Genomic DNA, 14,840 nt, shown 5'->3' with positions numbered 1-14,840 from the left:
GTGTGTGTGTGTGTAATAATAATGTTTCTTTCTCTCTCTCTCTCAACGAAAGATAAGAGCGAGAGAAAACAGAAAAACAAAACTGTTGTAAGGAGAGAGAGAGAGAGAGAGAGAGAGAGAGAGAGAGAGAGAGAGAGAGAGAGAGAGAGAGAGAGAGAGAGAGAGAGAGAGAGAGAGAGAGAGAGAGAGAGAGAGCGTAAACCACCAACACAAAATTAAATTCCTGAGCAGATCTCTCTCTCTCTCTCTCTCTCTCTCTCTCTCTCTCTCTCTCTCTCTCTCTCTCTCTCTCTCTCTCTCTCTCTCTCTCATAATCCATCCCTGCTATACGTAATCACAATGTAATGCCCTATTGTTTGGTTTATTTTCCTAAGTGTTCCCCTCCTCACCCCATTTTTTCTCTTCCCTCATTTTTTCCTTTTGATTTTATTCGTATTTTTTTCCTTTATTTTTCTCATTTTTCTCTTGATTCGCCATTTTTTTTCTTATTCTTTTCTTATTCTCCCGGTATCCATTATTTTTCATTTTTTTCTTTTTCCTCTTTCTCCCAATCCTCTTGGTGTGTCTGCTGCTGGCTCGTGATTGGCTGGATTGGGATGGCTTGGTGTATGTGGATTGGTGTGGACGGCTATTATTATTTGCTTGTATTTTGTTTATTTACTTTTTTGTTTTTTTTATTGTTTGTGTAAGAGAGAGAGAGAGAGAGAGAGAGAGAGAGAGAGAGAGAGAGAGAGAGAGAGAGAGAGAGAGAGAGAGAGAGAGAGAGAGAGAGAGAATTTAGGAAGACCACAAATTTCTCTCTCTCTCTTTCACTCAATGTTAAAGCTTCATTATCTTTCTTCACCGTAGTGTTAAAAAATATACGACTATGTTGGTTTGTGTGTTAGCGTTCAGATTAATTTGCTTGATTTAGTCTTCATTTATTTATTTATTTATTTATTTTGTGTTGGTGTATATATATTTTTTTTTCAGTGTTAATTGATGAGATTATTTCTTTATAGTGTGTTTTATTTAGTTAGTTTTTGTTGTAAGTTAATTCAAAGTTGAGCATTTTGACTCACCTTTGACTCACCACACTCAAGTTGTGTCCTGTATTTTTGTGTAAGCCTCATATTTTTGAGTCAAGCATCTAATATATATTCTTCACTTGTACACACACATTGAGCCTCACTACACTCACGCAGGCTGGAAGAAAATTTGGCTTGTCGATTTCGGTTCCATTCCTTGTTGTAGACACTACAAGATTCTAACATTTGTGTGTGTGTGTGTGAAGGAGACAATTGTTGGTGAGGGGCTGTGGAGAGTCACTGTGGGTTTGTAAACATACTGTGGGGGACATACTGTGGAGAGAGAGAGAGAGAGAGAGAGAGAGAGAGAGAGAGAGAGAGAGAGAGAGAGAGAGAGAGAGAGAGAGAGAGAGAGAGAGAGAGAGAGAGAGAGAGAGAGAGAGAGAGAGAGAGAGAGAGAGAGAGAGGTGTTATTCACTGTTCCTCATCGCAGGAGAAGTATTGTTCATAGTTGTTCATTGCAGGTGAGGGAAGACACAGTATGTTGAGGGAAGGTAGCTGCAGGAGTGAACAGCTGCACCAGTGACAGCAGCAACAGAGCCCCACGACTGCTGCTGCTCCTCTCCTCCCAGCACAGCAGCACACAGGACACCTATCCATCATCTTTAAATCCCAGACACTCGTGCCTTGGTAATCTCACTGCAGCAAACCCTACATTGCTCAGGTCAACTTCCAGCTAGAGTCATAATATCTGGAGTTATTTTTCAAGATAAAGAAGGTTCAAAATATCCCCCCAAAAAAGTTATTTTTAGAGTTGAAAATCCACTCGAATTTTCTGCCTGAAGCTCTCGTTTAAAAATAACTCCAACTGTGTCCTTCAAGTGAACGGGTCTTCAGTTTGTAGTGAGGCTTCCAAGCCGCCCAGACCTGTGAAGGCGAGCAGTCCATCAGATGATGAGAGTAGACAACATGAGCAACATAATAATGAGAGAAAGTCACAATAATAGAGATAAATGAAGGCACTCAAGTATTGATGATAAAACAAGACAGAATAATGAGAAAAGTAAAATAATGAGAGACAAATAAGGCCAGTCTACAAATAATAGTGAATTTACTGTAGGAAGGGTCTGCTGTACTACTTAATGACCATTCAAGTCTACTTGTTAAAGATATGTTTACATTTTGAATTGTCATTTTCTTGTACTATGATACATTTTTAACTATTTTTTTTACACCTGCCTTATAATTAACATTGAGTCTCACTAATACAACTTGAATATTACTCAGCCGGCAGTCTTTGCCATGGTGGAGTGTGACACTCTAAATCAGTACTGACATTTTATCATTTACATTTTATTACTTTGATTACTCAACAAAATACTGCATTGTTTTTCGTAACCTGCTGACTGGTGAAGGGACAGTGTGTGCTCCTGAACACTTGGTTCTTGCCACGTGCCACAGCACTCTGACAGCTTCCAGTGGTCCTGTCTGAGATAATGCACCACACAACATTAGGAATAGGAATAATTATTTCACTAAAACTTTAATTATCTGCAATAAAAACTTGGAATGAGTTATGCACTTTGTGAATTTAGGAATCTGGAACAATGATTGCAGTTATTTAACTACCTGCACTAAAGAGTTTGTATTAGTTATGGCGGTGTTGACAACAAGTATAAACACTCTGAGAGGCGTGACCTCCGCCGCACTGCTTCATCAGCCTTCAAGTCCCGGCAGTAAAACGGTTCGTGTGAGGAAGACTGTTTCTGGTGCTACAGGTGAAAACTATTACTACTAGTGTGTACATATCTGTGGAAACCAAAGGATGTTTTCAATCGTACCAAACGTTATAGTCATGGAGATATCTCTCTTCCTGCACACAAAACAACTACCAGCACCTAATTATTACACACACTCCTACACCAGCCTCGGAGACCCCATCTGGTGAGCGGACCACAATTGTCCCCGGGTCAGACTGCTCTTCTGGTAACGACCCTAAATGTCTTGATACCCCTCTCAGTTTTTCTTCATAAACTTCTGCAACATTCGCGTTCAATCTGTAGAACAGTGCCTCTCCTCTATTAAGCTTCATCATCCTTTCGTCACTGAAACTCAGATGTCTGAGGCAACTGACAGTAGCCCCTTTTCTGTTCCCTCCTACTTTCTCTATCCTCATTTTCGATCCAAAGCTGGATGCTGTGTTCATGTGCGCAATGACTTAACCTGCTTTCCACTCTCTTGAATCTTCCGAGTTTTCCACCACCAGGGTACGAAAACAGAGTCACTCTCAAACTAAATTTATCTGTGCTGTATACCTCTCAAATAACTCTTCTGACTATGAAAAATTCTTTGACTACTTAACTTCCAAGGTGGAGCACATTGACTCTCTTCCCTTTTGCAGAGATCTTAATTCTTGGAGACTGACTTCAATGTTCACCACCAACTTTGGCTTTCCTCTCCCTTCACTGACCATCCTGGTGAACTAGCCTTAGACTTTGCTCTTCTCCACGACCTAAAGCAATTGGTGCAACACCTTACTCGTATTCCTGACCGTCTTGAAGATAGGCCCAACATTCTTGGACCTTTTCCTGACCTCTAATCCTTCTGCTTATGCTGTCACCCTTTCTTCTCCGTTGGGCTCCTCCGATCACAATCTCATATCTGTATCTTGTCCTATCGCTCCAATCCCTCCTCAGGATCCCCCAAAAGGAAGGTGCCACTGGCGTTTTGCCTGTACTAGTTGGGGGAACATGGAGGTATTTTGCTGATTTTCCTTGGAAAATGACTACTGCTTCCGTGTCAGAGACCCGTCTTTGTGTGCTGAGCGCATAACAGAGGTGATAGTGTCTGGCATGGAGGCGTACATTCCTCACTCTTTTTCTCGACCTAAACCTTCCAAAGTTAAACTTGGTTTAACATAGCTTGTTCTCGTGCTATACATGATAGAGAGGTGGCCCACCAAAGGTGCTTAAGCCTTCTTCCATCACCGGAATCTAATGCACTTTACATTTCTGCCATGCCAAGTCTGTTCTCCAATTAGCCAAAAAAAAACTCCTTCATTAACAGAAAGTGTCAAAACGTTTCAAGATCTAACTCTCCCTCGTGACTTCTGGCACTTACCCAAAAACATCTATAATAACTTTGCTTCTCCTTTCCCTTCTTTATTTCAACCAGATGGCACCACTGCTATCACATCTATCTCTAAAGCTGAACTCTTCGCTCAAACCTTTGCTAAAAACTCTAACCCTGGACGATTCAAGGTTTGTTCTTCCCTCTCCTCCACTAGCGTAGACATGACAAAGGTGACTGTAAGTACACAATGGACATGACACACTCAGGCAGCTGGTACAGCTTTGGCTATAAATGTTATAGCAATACTCTGCCACTTTGTTGACAAGTGACAATACAACCTCTCGTTCCTCAGACTTTTCTTTTCACATAACAGCTTCAAACCAAATCCTGAACCAACATGAACCACCTCTGCTATCAAGTAGTCAGCACTGTGAAGGGTTGTACAGTTCCTTACCTCACTAAATAATACTTCTTTCTTATCCAATCTGTCTGTCTATGTGTCTGCTGCCATGGCTTGACCTGCTCTTCTTTCATCTGTAGCTTCCATTCTGTCTGCTGTCTCCCTGCATCCTCTTGTCCACCACACCATCGTCTCTTGTGTGTCTGCTGTCACTGTCTGTCTAGGAAAAAAAAAGTTTTCATCGAAATCTTGAACAACTACAACATGAACCACCTGTGGTCTAATCTTTCTCCAGCATTTCTTCTGTCCACTGTCACTGTCTGAACCAGTCACCTAACACACCATCCTTCCTGCCACGGTCATTCCTCTCTGATGCTCTTCTCTTCCTCCCTCTCTCAGCGTGGTGGCAGCACAGGCCTCGGCACTCCCTTGCACCACGGCAGGTGTCAGTGAGGCAGGCAGGTGTTGGTTCAAGTCCTGGCAGTGTCACTTCGCTGCTGTATTGTTTTGTGCAGCGGATGATGCTACTACGTTTTTCATCACTTAGTTAGTGTAGAGTTTATTTTTCCTTGACGTTATTTGTGTTGGAAAGACATTTCCATTATATAGTGGTAGATGTTCTAGGAAATAAGGAATTAGCAATACTAATACATGCTTGAACAACACTCACCGGTGTGGAAGGCTTGTCAGGGAGTGGCTGTAGTGGCTTCACTTGAACCACGACCATGTTCTTCTCAACCCTTGGAAAGATAACAATTTATCTGAAATGGAGAGATACAAAGATAGAGAAAAATTTAAGTAACACACTGCAAAGTGTAGCTGACAGTGTACGCGTCGTCATCAAGAAGAGGGGCTCTGCAAAGAAATAGTAAGACACTCGTGAAGGCTATCATCTTTTCTCAAGGGAAGTGTGTGTCGTGTGTCTTAACATCGTCAGGCGCGCAAACATGTTTTGCATCAAGGGTGTCGTTGTACGTTCCGGATATGAATTTTTTTTTTTTTTTTTTATTTTCTACATTTTTTTCCCCCATTTTTTATATATGTAACGTTTTGATAAATAAATAAATAGATAAATAGATAAATATATATATATATATATATATATATATATATATATATATATATATATATATATATATATATATATATATATATATATATATATATATATATATATATATATATATATATATATATATATATATATATATATATATATATATATATATATATATATATATATATATCCCCTTATGTAATGAGGTCTTCTGTTATGAAATTTCACGGTTTCGCCCGCTGCGAGACATGACTTTTTTTTTTTTTTCTTTCTGGCGTACCCGTTCTTCCTCAGTCTCCTATGAATATCTACGGTTCTTTTGCTGCGTACAACATTAGAGAGTACGTAATTTTAGGTCTAACTATTTTTTTCAAATTTATATACGAAAAATAAGATAAATATTTTTCCGTAAATCTAGGAAATAGTCAATGTGTCTGCATTAGATATCTTTTGCATTAATATTTTATTTATTTCAAACAGTTAAACACTGGTTTTGATCTAAAAGTCGAAATATAACAAAAATTGTTTTCACCCGCCTTCCCCCCTCCCCCCCGGGTAATTAAGGGTGAAATCATGAATTACTTTAGGCCTATGTACAAAACCAATCGTAGTAACTAAATTAATCTATATCTGTTTTTCAACATATTGTGATGTATATATCATGTGAATTTCAAGTCCTTAGCTGCAATAGGTGTATTATAGTCACCCCTTAAACTTTGACATAACTTAAAATGGCGGATTTTTGCATATAAAAATGATCTCCGTTGTTATTGGTGTTACACACAGATGGGCCATTGCGGCTTATCAAGCTGTGAGAGGCGAACAAAGTCTGCTGTCGTCATTTTTGTTTGTAACTGATTTTGATTTCTGACAAATTTTTGAAAGTAAATATTTGACACTCAGTTTTTTTTTTTTACTTTTTCATCGAAAAAAAAAAATCTTACCGTACAAAAAAAAAAAGATAGCAGACATTCTTCTTGCAACCTTCCTGATCAAAATATTTTTTAAATGAATTGGTCAGTAAATGAGGGAGGAGAGGCGAGTTGAACACAGGCAATTTAATATGGGACTAGCGATCCTTCAACCCCCTCAAGTGGATGAATAAAGGTGATTAGTTACTTTGATGTGTAAAGACTGTAATTTGTAAAGATGAGAATAAATGAGAATAAATTATTTCTATGACCTTGTGTCCAGCCAATGTTTGTAGGTTTAAGGTGAAACCACGAGGTGAGGTGACATTAGTATTGTCAAGTGTCTTTGTAAGGTACTCACACCAAAGTTTTCATTTGCTTCAATCAATCAAAATCTGGTGATTAAATAGGCACGCCTTCCTTTCACTCTGGAATGCACACCTTTATATATTGTGCTGCATTCACACTCACATATTTCAATACAAATAAATAAAATTAATAACAATCACAACAAAAAACAAAAAGTGACCAATAAAAAAATAAAATAAAACAACAAACACAGGTGTGAAGAACTCTTCTCCGTTAACCTCCAAGATAACCTCAGAACTGGTCTTCAGGAAAAAAAAATAAATAAATATAAACACTATCACTCTCACGTAGAGGACAGCGTTACACCTCAAAAATAAAAATAAAAAAAATAGCAGCAGACCGAGGAGGGTTCCTATGTACAGCAAGTGACCCCTAAACAAACTAGCTAGCTAACCACAACCAAGGACCCCGGAAGTGCTTATCTGGGTTCTTGTGGCTGGATGGTGTCCGGGTAGCAGTCTGGGGCAGGTGAGGTGGATGGCTGAGTGTAGGCGACCACGTGGCTATATCTGGCGTCCTCCACGACCTTGTGGAGCTGTATGGGGTCACCTCGCCACTTCCGGGATGACCTGGGATAGTTATCTCGTCACCTACAACCCACTTCTGGTTCTTCATCACCATTGTTAGAGGTAGTTCATGGGTCACCTGCAACAGTAGTAGTAGTAGTAGTAGTAGCAGTAAAAGTAGTAGTAGTACTGGTGGTAGTGCTGGTAGTAGTAGTAGTAGCAGTGGTAGTGGTAGTAGTAGTGGTGGTGGTGGTGGTGGTGGTGGCGGTGGTTGTGGTGGTGTTGGTGGTGTTGGTTGTGGTGGTGGTAGTAGTAGTGGTAGTGGTGATGGTGGTGGTAGCAGTGGTAGTGGTAGTAGTGGTGGTGGTGGCGGTGGTAGTAGTGGTGACGGTGGTAGTAGTGGTGGTGGTGGTGGTGATGGTGGTGGTGGTGGTGGTAGTGTCGGTGGTAGTAGTGGAGGCGGTGGTAGTAGTGGTGGTTGTGGCGGTGGTAGTAGTAGTGGTGGTGGTATTCGTGGTGGTGGTGGTAGTAGTAGTAGTAGTAGTGGTGGTGGTGGTGGTGGTGGTGGTGGTGGTGGTGGTGATAGTAGTAGTAGTAGTAGTAGTAGTAGTAGTAGTAGTAGTGGTGGTGGTGGTGGTGGTGGTGGTGGTGGTGGTGGTGGTAGTAGATGTGTTAGTAGTAGTAGTAGTAGTAGTAGTAGTAGTAGTTGTTGTTGTTGTAGTAGTAGTAGTAGTAGAAGTAGTAGTAGTAGTACGAGTAGTACTAGTAGTAGTACGATTAGTAGTAGTAGTAGTACGATTAGTAGTAGTAGTACGAGTATTATTATTATTATTATTATTAGTAGTAGTAGTAGTAGTAGTAGTAGTAGATTAAACAAAATAGAAAAAAAAAAAGAAACCGACAGACAAACCGAGAGAGAGAGAGGGAGGGAGGGGGGCTATTGTAGCCCCCCTCCCTCTCTCTTTCTCTCTCTCTCTCTCTCTCTCTCTCTCTCTCTCTCTCTCTCTCTCTCTCTCTCTCTCTCTCTCTCTCTCTCTCTCTCTCTCTGGGAGGTAAGAGAACACCATTTTCTTGTTGGATTGCAAGGTCACTCTAGAAGAGCGGGGAAAAAGGTGCAGAGGGCGCTGTCAAATCTATAGTGTGAATGAAGGACGGACAAGTGCAGCTTGAGAAGGTAGGAGAGTGAAGAGTGTATGTGATCAGTGTGATGGGAAGGTACATGTATGCCTCCCATGTTTTGAAAGAAAGCACTCTCTCCATCAATAGCGACCTTCACACATTTGCTGCAATCATTTCTTGAGTCACTGTTTTCACTACACAAGGAATGAAGAAGCTGTTTATATGAATGTTGAAGGATAAAGCCTTTTCTTTGTGCAGCTGCAAACAGGACACAGGCTTTCATTTGTTACAGGAAAAGTTCTCCTTTGTGCAAGAAATGATAGTAATGATTTCAATAAGAGTAGGTAAAAATGTTATGTTGTTTTGCAATCACAGATTTGCTTTATAATAAAAGAATATATAGATGACAGTTGTTAAGGATACTACATCTATATGTTGAGCCGTGACTGAGACAAGTTTTATTATTACCATTTAGAGTTCCACCTTTGTATTTTGACCAGTTACAATGTCACTTCACAAAAGATACTCTTTCATTTTTTTACCATTATTATATTTGCCTCATTAAAAATTATGATAATTAATAATCAACATTTGTTTAAAAGATTTGCGTTTCATTTTTGCCCATTATTTAATGGAATTCATTGTAAAAAAAAAAAAAAAGGGAAGAAAAGTGATAAATGTTGGGCCAGTGGTACACACGGCAACTTTGAATAGTCTGAAATGTAACGGCGGTGGTGCGTGTGGCGCCTGACGTGTTAAATATTGACTGATTTTACTTAATATAACACCATTTTTTTTTTATATAACTCTCTCCACCGTAGTCTTTCTAACGTCCAAAACCGTCACCTACCCACTCCCCTCTCACTCTCTCACTCCCTCCCAATGTCCCTAGAAGTTACAACCTTCAATTCTCTCCACCCTAATCTTTCTCCAGTTCAAATCCGTCACCTACCTACTCCCCTCTCACTCTCACTCTCACCTTGGCCTCGTACAGGTCGTCCACTTAGGGCGTAATGTTCATGAGTTGTTCTTCACAGTCCTCTCAAGTTCTCTCAGTGAGTCTTTGAGTTTTACTTCATATTCTACTTGTAACTTCCTATCAAGCTCACCTATCTCCAGGTGTTTGCGCTTCTTCGTTTCTGTCACCTACTGCTCATAAATTGCAGTGGTAGGAGTAGTAGTAGTAGTGGTAGTAGTGGTAGAGGGTGGGTGCAGCATAATTGCGGGCTCACAAAAACACAAAATTATCTCATCGTTTCATTACACTTTCTTATTCGTTTTTGTTTCAGCGGTGCATTTTTACCGCAGATTTTCTTTTCATCTGTATTTTCTTGCTTTTCTCTCACTTTCCATTTGTTTTGTTTAACTTGCTTTCTCCTTCGTCTTACTCTGGCCACCATTCTCTCTCTCTCTCTCTCTCTCTCTCTCTCTCTCTCTCTCTCTCTCTCTCTCTCTCTCTCTCTCTCTCTCTCTCTCTCTCTCTCTCTCTCTCTCTCTCAGTAGAGAAAGGTAAAGGGATTTTTTATTTATTTATTTTTTTGTTAATGTGTCAGGGTACATGGTCTCAGTTTGGCAATGGAATGAATGGAGCAAGTTTTGATGACAACTTGATGTGAAGGAAAATTGTGTTTACTTATATATATATATATATATATATATATATATATATATATATATATATATATATATATATATATATATATATATATATATATATATATATATATATATATATATATATATATATATATATATATATATATATATATATAAAGTAAGCACAATTTTTGTCCACGTGAAAAATAAAATAAATGATAAACGACCCATTACAAAGCCTCATTACTTAAACTCAGAAATCACAATGGACAGAAATGGTCTTTACGACGCCAGTACTTCACTCAGGTATTAAACACCAGTGACGCATCACTTTTCTCTCGCTTTCTTTTCTACACTACCAGCGTGACGCCCTCCACGCCCCCTGCCACCCACGCCAACCACTTCACAAACATTAGAAAAACTGACTCAGAACACAACTGCACTCGTCTGCAGAGAGAGAGAGAGAGAGAGAGAGAGAGAGAGAGAGAGAGGGGGGGGGGTGTAGGGGAAAAGAACCATATGGGAAGGGATGAGGGAGGAATGGGGGTGAAAGTAGATGAGATGGTTGAGGGTGAGTGAATATCAGAGAGACAGGAGTGAGGAAGGAGAGGAAGAGTGAATGATGGAAGCATAAGAATAAAAGGATGAATGAGGGATGAGAGAGAGACTTGAGGAAACAATGGGAGTGAGTCAGGATGAATGGCTGAGAGAGGGAGGGAAGCAGTACGTGAAGGATGAGGCTGAGAGGATAGCCGGCTAAATCCAGAGACAGAGAGAGAGAGAGAGAGAGAGAGAGAGAGGAGAGAGAGAGAGAGAGAGAGAGAGAGGGGGGGGGGGTGATGAATTGAGGGCAGGGAAAGAACGGGGGAGCGAAGGGTCAGCGAGAGATGTGCGCTTGGGATAGTGAAGGTGGTGGTAACAGGCAGCCCTCACAGCCCCTGCCACCACCACCACCAACCACCACCTTTCATCACCAATTGTTACCTTCAAGCTGCCATCGCATACGTCCTGCCTTCATTCCTTATTACGTTACAGGTATGACACCTGAATACTACTAATGGCGCCACCACCACCACCACCACCACACCTGTCCATAAAACCAATATTTCCCTTTCATGTATTTTGTCTACGTAATGAAACGGCGGAGGGAAGCATCACGTAGAGACAGACAGACACAGATTGCTCTCTCCACCAGTCCTCCATCAAGTGACTGACAGACTGACTGACTGACTGTGTGATTGAAAGACGAACAGACAGATACATACTGGTCTCTCCACCATTCCTCCATCAACAGACTGATTGACTGATTGAAAGACGGACAGACAGACACAGAGTGGTCTCCCCACCAGTCCTCCATCAACCGACTGACTGACTGACTGACTGAAAGACGGACAGACAGACAGGTGGTGTACTCATATTTATCTGCTCAGCTTCTCAGCTTACTTAACTGCAGCCTCAGTCATATAACTTTCATCATCAGAGTCAGGAAAGTTAAAATATTGGTTCATTTGCTGTCAATCTCTCTCTCTCTCTCTCTCTCTCTCTCTCTCTCTCTCTCTCTCTCTCTCTCTCTCTCTCTCTCTCTCTCACTGACGTCACATCACACAGGTCATTATATAGATGAAATTGTTTAAATATGCACACATTTCCTAATAGAATTAATTTTCTATTGTAAGTTTACATAAATAGTCCAATAATAGTATACAAAACCACAGATTACTACCTTTCATTACGTGTGGAGCTTCAATCTCAAATAAAAACCATTATACATTGACTCAAATAAGGCAACACTCACCTGGGACACGAGGAGCAGGGGAGGACAGGCAGGGAAAAGCGGGGAGAGGGTGGCGGGCAGGCTAGGAAGGGAGCGAGGAGGAAGGGAAGGGGAGAGAAGGCCTGAAACAGGGAGGTGAAACAGCGAACGAGTGACTGCAATTTGCTGATTATAGGAGTACACACACACACACACACACACACACTCTCTCTCTCTCTCTCTCTCTCTCTCTCTCTCTCTCTCATCCCTGATAATCGTATCACCGCCACCACCACCACTTCCACTCCGTCCGATAAACACCTTTTTACACCACCACCACCACCGCTTAGCCCGCTCCGACTACGACCACCGCCACCTACCACCTCCACCACCACCACCATCGCAATCCTCAACCACACCCAACAACCACAACATCGTTGCGTCCGCTGCACCCACCACTGTCACACAACCACCACCATCCCCAACAACCACAACCACCTTTAACATAAGCCAGTCACGTTCACCATCACTACCAACACCCTCTACAACCATTCCAACCATACCAAACACCACCACAACCACCACCTCAACCCAGTCACGTCCGCCATAGCCACCTCCACCTCCCCCTTCCACCATCCTACTCTCCACATCTCTCTTCCACTATCCACTCCTCCCTATCCACCACCAGGCCATACTCACATCCACCTCTCCCTCCACACCGCAGTCCACCACAACATGCCCGCCAGGGACAGACGCAACACCGCTTCACCGCCGTAACACAACCGGGGACTCGTCACGTCAGCGGGCGCAGGGCGAATGGCTGAGGAGACGGCGAGGAGAGAGTATCACGTGACTTGAATACTTGGCGCTGATTGGTGAAGGCTGTGCTGAGGTAATTGTCACTAAGAACGGAGCCACTCTCGCAATACTACTTGTAATGATACAAAATAATAGAATCACGGTTATTATTACCAGTAGAAGACACTTACCAATACTCTGTGAGGCAAGAAGTAACGACAAATGAAGGATGCGTGAGCTTTACGAAGAATACGAAAGAAAACGGAAAAATAGAACGCTCTGATTGGCAGACGGGAAGCAGACCACCACCACAGCTCTCGTATTTATTGAGGCTTATATAGACTTGAAATAGCGACTTGAGACTAATGAAATAACGTAATACATGTAGTGCGGGTGTTTTCATCAATGACAGACAGACTAATGCTACGAGATAAAGAAAAAAAAAAGATACATTAGTCACTGGGGGAATGTAGCAAGGCAGTCTTAGGTATCATGAATGCACTTGTTTTTCATGAAGCAAGGTTATGTGCTTGTATTCTGAAAGGCCTTGCTCTTTCACCAGACTATTTTCAAAGGCCACAGAAATATTTACCCGGGTTTTCAAGACTGGTTCTCCCGTTGATGCTGTAGAGACCTTACCAGTCTGTAACTAGAACCACAGAAACACTCTTAAAACTCGTGTAATTTCAACTACAGCCTCTTGAAAGTAGTCAGGGTGCGGGCAGAAATGTTTCAAGATACGGTGTATCGTGAAACATTTCTTTTGGCACTTTTGTTAGAAATACAGGCAGGGAATCTGCTTCATTAATTAGGGTGCCGTCTTTACACACACACACACACACACACACACACTGTGTGTTACGTGTTCACTGTCAATCTATTCACTTCTACTAACAGTTTCCGAGCTCTATGCAATCAGCAGCTATTACTAAAAAGAATAAAGTAAATAAAGAACTGTAGGGGAGGAGTCACTGTACACAAATGAGCGCCTATAAAGTAGCAGATGATAAAAAGAAAAATGATCCGACAGTGAAAGGATTAAGCATTTAGGAGGCGCAGGTGCGAGGCGTTTACTATATATAACACCTCGACTTTCCCATGACTCGGTGACAAAGAGGAGCAGTCAGGCGGGTGGGCTGAAGGCGGCCACAGCCACAGCTGACCACTTCGCCGCACCCTCCGCCTCATTCCAGGTTACACGAGTATTGTCTGTCGCACTGTGTATCTTTTCGTGGTGACGTCACGGGCGGCGGCGCAACAAGGGGATGATTCCCCGGCAGGTATTGGCCGCTATCGAGTTTTCACGGAGCTGCAACAAAACGATAGCCAGAGCCGTGAGCTTTTCGATTTTTGCAGCCTGAAGTGAACTTGTGGCGGGATGGGAAACGTTTCACTCTAATGCACCTTTATTTTATACAAGTTTTTTTTTTTTTTTTTCCACATGCATGTTTATTCTACTGACTTGTCACACGCATGTTTACAATACTAACCGTCACTCTTGTTACACGCCAAACTCCACTGAGCCGCTGCGTGGAGTGAAGACACCAACACTGGCCAGCAGCACTCTCATCACTCCTTTGGCTGCAGCCCTAATAGCAATCCTGGCCTGACCTGGCGTTCCTAGGTGTGTGTACGTGTGTTAATTAACGCCTATTTTTTACATATTACACTAACTAATCATAATTAACAATACAGATTATATAATCTAGGTTAAAATCATAATTATATCGAATATAATTACAACCGATTCATGATTTCTGAGGTGGTCCATCGATTCCCAGAAACAGCCTCGCGACCATGGGCTTGGGAGCTAATCATCTCTGTGGCCTTTAAAAATGATGGTGGTGAAAGAGAAGAGGGTTTATGAATATGGTTCTTGAAGGATGTACCGTGCTTCATTTCCCGAGGCAAGAAAGGCTGACGGGGAGCACAGGAGTGAGGGGAGAGAGGGAAAGTTCCATTGTCTGTTGGTTTATCTTGCAAGGTCTAATTTCAGCTCCTCTCAGGATCATCTTATCACTGGTGGTATTTGTGGGTGGACGCACGCAGCCTTCACATGGCCACGATAGGTAAGGCTGGCTGGCGACTGCACGGCTGCTTACAAAATTCCATGCGAGTAAATGATTCCCCACGAATATCTCACCCATGCAAAAAAATAAAGAAAGAAATGAATGAACGAATAATTAAGTAGAATAAAATACAAATATAAAAGAAAAGTAGAGCGAAATTATTTTTGGACGACATCTTAAACG

The 14,840-nt window shown here is 41.7% G+C and overlaps 2 long non-coding RNA genes across 4 annotated transcripts; both read right to left on the bottom strand.

Moving 5' to 3' along the window:
- Positions 1–710: 710 nt before the first annotated feature.
- Positions 711–5,506, bottom strand: LOC135096982 (uncharacterized). 2 transcript variants are annotated; one of them, XR_010265238.1, is made up of 4 exons: positions 5,150–5,506; positions 4,534–4,695; positions 2,407–2,495; positions 711–1,934 (listed from the first exon to the last, which is right to left on the bottom strand). It is a non-coding gene; the product is annotated as an uncharacterized LOC135096982 (long non-coding RNA). The 2 variants fall into 2 exon arrangements; XR_010265237.1 differs by having other exon boundaries at positions 4,534–4,699; positions 5,150–5,503.
- A 1,444-nt stretch (positions 5,507–6,950) lies between these two features.
- Positions 6,951–13,160, bottom strand: LOC135096962 (uncharacterized). 2 transcript variants are annotated; one of them, XR_010265230.1, is made up of 3 exons: positions 12,490–12,627; positions 11,833–11,933; positions 6,951–7,461 (listed from the first exon to the last, which is right to left on the bottom strand). It is a non-coding gene; the product is annotated as an uncharacterized LOC135096962 (long non-coding RNA). The 2 variants fall into 2 exon arrangements; XR_010265229.1 differs by having other exon boundaries at positions 11,833–13,160.
- Between the last annotated feature and the right edge of the window lie 1,680 nt (positions 13,161–14,840).

Source organism: Scylla paramamosain, unplaced genomic scaffold, assembly GCF_035594125.1.
Source record: "Scylla paramamosain isolate STU-SP2022 unplaced genomic scaffold, ASM3559412v1 Contig10, whole genome shotgun sequence".
Lineage (NCBI taxonomy): Eukaryota > Metazoa > Arthropoda > Malacostraca > Decapoda > Portunidae > Scylla > Scylla paramamosain.
Note: the sequence above shows the minus strand (reverse complement) of the source record. Positions and strands in the feature narration are given on the sequence as shown.